Raw genomic sequence first — 8,058 nt, forward strand, 5'->3', positions numbered from 1 at the left:
ATGCCCCCCACACCCCACCTCTGCTCACCTTCCTCACCAACCTGAGCCATGGTCTGAGAAACCCTCATCACTCAGGCCACTCACACATGGACTCTACTCAGACCAAGTCTTATCTCTGCACTGCTTCCAAGCAACTATTGTTCTCTAATGTGTGCCTTTGTCTTATTGTTGTGTATATTCCTCTTGGTTGTATATATTTCTCCTGTTTGCTGTTTATTCCTGCCATCTACCATTTATATTTTATTCCGGTACAGCATGTACAATGACACAAAAGGACTATACTATTCTAAATAATTTAATCAGGGCAGGTTTCTTAAGTTTCCTTTCTTACTTTTGATTGATGGGTGGGGGCTTTATTATAATAGAACAGGGGAGAAAAGAATGAAGAGCAGGGAGAAAGACAATCAGTAAATAGCCTCAGGCCAGATTCTAACCCAGCATTTAGCCTCCCGCCAGACCACAATAGTTTTATTCCATTTCATTCCAATTAGTTTTAAGTCATATGGGTCACCTGCTTTGCCTGATGAACTAAACCATCACCCAGTGTTGCACATTTGTACCTTATGTCACTTATTAAACATGTAATATACTCACTTCCTAGTTATGGGTCAATGATACAGTGATAATGCTGTATCTTTGTGTAATGTTTTTTCATTACTTCTAATTATCGTTATTGTATTTACTGCATATAAATGTCAAAATAAAGACTTGGAACTAGTGCACTCACTGTCATAAATACCGGTTTATTCAAAGAGGGGAAAAAAACTAATTAATTCTACGTTAGCCTGTGGAAACACCTGAGGGTACCTCATGAGTCTCACTGGTACTTAAAAATGCATGAGTCAAAAACGGAGTGTGTGTTTATGTCTGTGCTATTTAGGGCCAAGACTTGGGAAAAGCCGTGCACTGTGGTTAGCTTGAAGCTGCTAACAGTACCTACACTAGACCTTCATAACACTACCTGTAACAAACAGTTAATTATTTATCTTAACTTAATGCATGAACATTGATGCATTTTCACATTACTACAGAAAAAAAAATATAACAGCATGCACAATCCTTAGTCTAGGACACTCCTTATTCTCAAGAATTCTGCTCAATGTTTACAAGCTGCTACACTGGTCACTTTAAATCACTTAAAGGTCACTTTAAATAATTCAAACTATAAATTTTAAATTGTTATTGATACTTTTATCTCCTAATCTTAAAGTGTATATTTATTTTCTTACCCTTCTTATATTTAGTGTGAATGCTTGAAAAGCATTCACAGTATTGTTATTCTAATCTTTATTATTATTAGTGTGAATGCTTGAAAAGCATTCACAGTATTGTTCTTCTAATCTTTATTAGTGTGAATGCTTGAAAAGCATTCACAGTATTGTTATTCTAATCTTTATTATTAGTGTGAATGCTTGAAAAGCATTCACAGTATTGTTCTTCTAATCTTTATTATTCCGTTTTATCTATTCCGTACGTTTTTTGTACTCCTACTCCTTCAAAACCGTTCAACTTAGAAAAACCATTCAAACACCATTAGATTCCTCTTCTTTTGGACATGACTGCTTCTACTTTTCTCATTTTTAACATTTATATTTTTAATTTTATTCAACTTTATTCAACAAAAATTTCCCATGTATTTCAATTGGGAGACCCTTCAAATTCTCATTCAACTTACTCATTTTTAAACTCCTACTACTTCCACATACGTTGACATAGAGCCACCATTCAAACTTTAAAACGAAGACAAGACATTCAACTATTCAACTTGTATTTATCTTTTCAATATCTATTATACTTTTTCTTCAGTTCCAGTTTAAGTTTCATGATGTTTTTTCACCCGTTTCAGAGTTTATAATGGGTGTGTATGGGACGGAATGTTGGGGCTAGAGTGAGACAGCTCAACTGCTAGAGTGAGAGGAGCAAAAAAATTAATCTTAAAATCTTTTTTAAAACTGCTGCTGTGTCCACAGCGTTTGCTCTACAGCCATCATTTTACCCTCAAAACGTAGCCATCGTTGTCCTCTTTCATCCAATGTGTTTACTATTGTAATATGTGTTATGGTTCTTTCGTAAATGTCACCAATGCACAGCCTCCTCCCTCCAACTCTTCCATAGACTCTAATGTTAAAACGGCTCAGAAGGTTCGTTTGAAAATCAGAAGAGCATGGTGTCTTTACACTGTCACCACGTCCATATAATAAACTCCACAGGCATGAAAACTGAGAATTCGGTAGACTGGACATTGCTGCCGCTCACGGTGAAAGAATTTCGTCAATACGACCTATACTTTTCATTTGGGAGCGATTTGTTTCGGCCTGACTTTTCTGTTCATTTTAAGCAGCAAAAGTGAGGTGCATGTCTGTGTACGTGTGTATGGAGCCATTGGGTGCGGTCACTATAGCAACCAGGCTCACACCTGCCTGCTTAACGAGCTCTGCCTGCCACTCTGCCAAGATTCATCTTAAACACTTCTCTTTCAACTGCTGCTGTGTCCACAGTGTTACAGCCATCATTTTACCCTCAAATTGTCGCCATCGTTGTTCTCTTTCCAACACCGTGTCTTTCAAAGCTCAGGCATTTAAACTTTTTAAACTGTGTGGATCAAAGTGGAGGGATCACATTTGAGTCATTCAGTGATTCAAAGAATATGACCTTTTAATATTCATTCAGATGTTTTCTGACTCTAAATTTTCTTTTCTCATTACTCATCTTTTTCTAATTTACATTTTAAACATTTTCAGCTTTTTTCCAACTTCTTCTCTGTGTGATTGTCAGCTTTTAGCAGTTCAGCTTTTTTGTTTTCATGTGCAAATTTCTGTATCTTTCATCTCGTTCAACATTGTTAACTTAAAATTCAGCAATTAATTCATTTCAATGCATACATTCAGATTCAAGCATTCACACTGCAGTTTCTTCAGAAAATGCACTTTCTAGTTATTAGTGTGAATGCTTGAAAAGCATTCACAGTATTGTTATTCAAATCTTTATTATTAGTGTGAATGCTTGAAAAGCATTCACAGTATTGTTCTTCTAATCTTTATTATTAGTGTGAATGCTTGAAAAGCATTCACAGTATTGTTCTTCTAATCTTTATTATTATATTTTATCTATTCCGTACGTTTTTTGAAAGCCTACTCCTTCAAAACCGTTCAACTTAGAAAAACCATTCAAACACCATTAGATTCCTATTCTTTTGGACATGATTGCTTGTATTTTTCTCATTTTTAACATTTATATTTTTAATTTTATTCAACTTTATTCAACAAAAATTTCCCATGTATTTCAATGGGGAGACCCTTCAAATTCTCATTCAACTTACTCATTTTTAAACTCTTACTACTTCCACATACGTTGACATAGAGCCACCATTCAAACTTTAAAACGAAGACAAGACATTCAACTATTCAACTTGTATTTATCTTTTCAATATCTATTATACTTTTTCTTCAGTTCCAGTTTAAGTTTCATGATGTTTTTTCACCCGTTTCAGAGTTTATAATGGGTGTGTATGGGACGGAATGTTGGGGCTAGAGTGAGGCAGCTCAACTGCTAGAGTGAGAGGAGCAAAAAAATTAATCTTAAAATCTTTTTTAAAACTGCTGCTGTGTCCGCAGCGTTTGCTCTACAGGTATGATTTTACCCTCAAAACGTAGCCATCGCTGTCCTCTTTCATCCAATGTGTTTACTATTGTCCTAGGTGTTATGGTTCTTTCGTAAATGTCACCAATGCACAGCCTCCTCCCTCCAACTCTTCCATAGACTCTAATGTTAAAACGGCTCAGAAGGTTCGTTTGAAAATCAGAAGAGCATGGTGTTTTTACACTGTCACCACGTCCATATAATAAACTCCACAGGCATGAAAACTGAGAATTAGGTAGACTAGACATTGCTGCCGCTCACGGTGAAAGAATTTCGTCAATACGACCTATACTTTTCATTTGGGAGCAATTTGTTTCGGCCTGACTTTTCTGTTCATTTTAAGCAGCAAAAGTGAGGCGCATGTCTGTGTACGTGTGTATGGAGCCATTGGGTGCAGTCACTATAGCAACCAGGCTCACACCTGCCTGCTTAACGAGCTCTGCCTGCCACTGTACCAAGATTCATCTTTAGCACTTCTCTTTCAACTGCTGCTGTGTCCACAGTGTTACAGCCATCATTTTACCCTCAAATTGTCGCCATTATTGTTCTCTTTCCAACACCGTGTCTTTCAAAGCTCAGGCATTTAAACTTTTTAAACTGTGTGGATCAAAGTGGAGGGATCACATTTGAGTCATTCAGTGATTCAAAGAATATGACCTTTTAATATTCATTCAGATGTTTTCTGACTCTAAATGTTCTTTTCTCATTTCTTAGGGTTTTCTAATTTACAATTAAAACATTTTCAGCTTTTTTCCAACTTCTTCTTCTGTGTAACCTTCAGCTTTTAGCAGTTCAGCACTTTTGTTTTCAGGTTAAATTCGGGTTTTTTTTTTTTTTTTTATCTCATTCAATATTTTTAACTCAAAATTCAGTAATTAATTCATTTCAGTGCATACATTCAGATTCAAGCATTCACACTGCAGTTTCTTCAGAAAATGCACTTTCTAGTTATATTTTATTTTTCCGTACGTTTTTTGAAAGCCTACTCCTTCAAAACCGTTCAACTTAGAAAAACCATTCAAACATCGTTAGATTCCTATTATTTTGGACAACATTGCTTCTATTTTTCTCATTTTTAACATTTATATTTTTAATTTTATTCAACTTTATTCAACAAAAATTTCCCATGTATTTCAATGGGGAGACCCTTCAAATTCTCATTCAACTTACTCATTTTTAAACTCTTACTACTTCCACATACGTTGACATAGAGCCACCATTCAAACTTTAAAACGAAGACAAGACATTCAACTATTCAACTTGTATTTATCTTTTCAATATCTATTATACTTTTTCTTCAGTTCCAGTTTAAGTTTCATGATGTTTTTTCACCCGTTTCAGAGTTTATAATGGGTGTGTATGGGACGGAATGTTGGGGCTAGAGTGAGGCAGCTCAACTGCTAGAGTGAGAGGAGCAAAAAAATTAATCTTAAAATCTTTTTTAAAACTGCTGCTGTGTCCGCAGCGTTTGCTCTACAGGTATGATTTTACCCTCAAAACGTAGCCATGGCTGTCCTCTTTCATCCAATGTGTTTACTATTGTCCTAGGTGTTATGGTTCTTTCATAAATGTCACCAATGCACAGCCTCCTCCCTCCAACTCTTCCATAGACTCTAATGTTAAAATGGCTCAGAAGGTTGGTTTGAAAATCAGAAGAGCATGGTGTCTTTCCACTGTCACCACGTCCATATAATAAACTCCACAGGCATGAAAACTGAGAATTCAGTAGACTAGAAGCTGCTGTCGCTCACGGTGAAAGAATTTTGTCAATACGACTTTTACTTTTCATTTGGGAACGATTTGTTTCGGCCTGACTTTTCTGTTCATTTTAAGCAGCAAAAGTGAGGCGCATGTCTGTGTACGTGTGTATGGAGCCATTGGGTGCGGTCACTATAGCAACCAGGCTCACACCTGCCTGCTTAACGAGCTCTGCCTGCCACTGTACCAAGATTCATCTTAAGCACTTCTCTTTCAACTGCTGCTGTGTCCACAATGTTACAGCCATCATTTTACCCTCAAAACGTCGCTATCGTTGTTCTCTTTCCAACATCTTGTCTTTCAAAGCTCAGAGATGTAAACTTTTTAAACTGTGTGGATCCAAGTGGAGGGATCACATTTTAGTCATTCAGTGATTCAAAGAATATGACCTTTTAATATTCTTTCAGATGTTTTCTGACTCTAAATGTTCTTTTCTCATTTCTTAGGTTTTTCTAATTTACAATTAAAACATTTTCAGCTTTTTTCCAACTTCTTCTTCTGTGTAACCTTCAGCTTTTAGCAGTTCAGCACTTTTGTTTTCAGGTTAAATTCGGGTTTTTTTTTTTATCTCATTCAAGATTTTTAACTTAAATTCAGTAATTAATTCATTTCAGTGCATACATTCAGATTCAAGCATTCACACTGCAGTTTCTTCAGAAAATGCACTTTCTAGTTCCATTTTATTATTATTATCTATTCCGTACGTTTTTTGAAAGCCTACTCCTTCAAAACCGTTCAACTTAGAAAAACCATTCAAACATCGTTAGATTCCTATTATTTTGGACAACATTGCTTCTATTTTTCTCATTTTTAACATTTATATTTTTAATTTTATTCAACTTTATTCAACAAAAATTTCCCATGTATTTCAATGGGGAGACCCTTCAAATTCTCATTCAACTTACTCATTTTTAAACTCTTACTACTTCAACATACGTTCACATAGAGCCACCATTCAAACTTTAAAACGAAGACAAGACATTCAACTATTCAACTTGTATTTATCTTTTCAATATCTATTATACTTTTTCTTCAGTTCCAGTTTAAGTTTCATGATGTTTTTTCACCCGTTTCAGAGTTTATAATGGGTGTGTATGGGACGGAATGTTGGGGCTAGAGTGAGGCAGCTCAACTGCTAGAGTGAGAGGAGCAAAAAAATTAATCTTAAAATCTTTTTTAAAACTGCTGCTGTGTCCTCAGCGTTTGCTCTACAGGTATGATTTTACCCTCAAAACGTAGCCATGGCTGTCCTCTTTCATCCAATGTGTTTACTATTTTCCTAGGTGTTACGGTTCTTTCATAAATGTCACCAATGCACAGCCTCCTCCTTCCAACTCTTCCATAGACTCTAATGTTAAAATGGCTCAGAAGGTTCGTTTGAAAATCAGAAGAGCATGGTGTCTTTCCACTGTCACCACGTCCATATAATAAACTCCACAGGCATGAAAACTGAGAATTCAGTAGACTAGACATTGCTGTCACTCACGGTGAAAGAATTTTGTCAATACGACTTTTACTTTTCATTTGGGAACGATTTGTTTCGGCCTGACTTTTCTGTTCATTTTAAGCAGCAAAAGTGAGGCGCATGTCTGTGTACGTGTGTATGGAGCCATTGGGTGCGGTCACTATAGCAACCAGGCTCACACCTGCCTGCTTAACGAGCTCTGCCTGCCACTGTACCAAGATTCATCTTAAGCACTTCTCTTTCAACTGCTGCTGTGTCCACAGTGTTATAGCCATCATTTTACCCTCAAAACGTCGCCATCGTTGTTCTTTTTCCAACATCTTGTCTTTCAAAGCTCAGAGATGTAAACTTTTTAAACTGTGTGGGTCCAAGTGGAGGGATCACATTTTAGTCATTCAGTGATTCAAAGAATATGACCTTTTAATATTCTTTCAGATGTTTTCTGACTCTAAATGTTCTTTTCTCATTTCTTAGGTTTTTCTAATTTAAAATTAAAACATTTTCAGCTTTTTTCCAACTTCTTCTTCTGTGTAACCTTCAGCTTTTAGCAGTTCAGCACCTTTGTTTTCAGGTTAAATTCGGGGTTTTTTTGTTTTTTTTTAAATCTCATTCAATATTTTTAACTCAAAATTCAGCAATTAATTCATTTCAGTGCATACATTCAGATTCAAGCATTCACACTGCAGTTTCTTCAGAAAATGCACTTTCTAGTTATTATTATTATATTTTATCTATTCCGTACGTTTTTTGTAATCCTACTCCTTCAAAACCGTTCAACTTAGAAAAACCATTCAAACACCGTTAGATTCCTATTCTTTTGGACAACACTGCTTCTATTTTTCATATTTTTAACATTTATATTTTTAATTTTATTCAACTTTATTCAACAAAAATTTATAATGTATTTCAATGGGGAGACCCTTCAAATCCTCATTCAACTTACTCATTTTTAAACTCTTACTACTTCCACATACATTGACATAGAGCCACCATTCAAACTTTAAAACGAAGACAAGACATTCAACTATTCAACTTGTATTTATCTTTTCAATATCTATTATACTTTTTCTTCAGTTCCAGTTTAAGTTTCATGATGTTTTTTCACCCGTTTCAGAGTTTATAATGGGTGTGTATGGGACGGAATGTTGGGGCTAGAGTGAGGCAGCTCAACTGCTAGAGTGAGAGAAGCAAAAAAA

The sequence above is a fragment of the Mchenga conophoros genome, linkage group LG12 (assembly GCF_057382185.1).
Source record: "Mchenga conophoros isolate Kocher_MC1m ecotype Shallow Benthic linkage group LG12, M_conophoros_male_GT1.1, whole genome shotgun sequence".
In the NCBI taxonomy this organism is placed as follows: Eukaryota; Metazoa; Chordata; class Actinopteri; order Cichliformes; family Cichlidae; genus Mchenga; species Mchenga conophoros.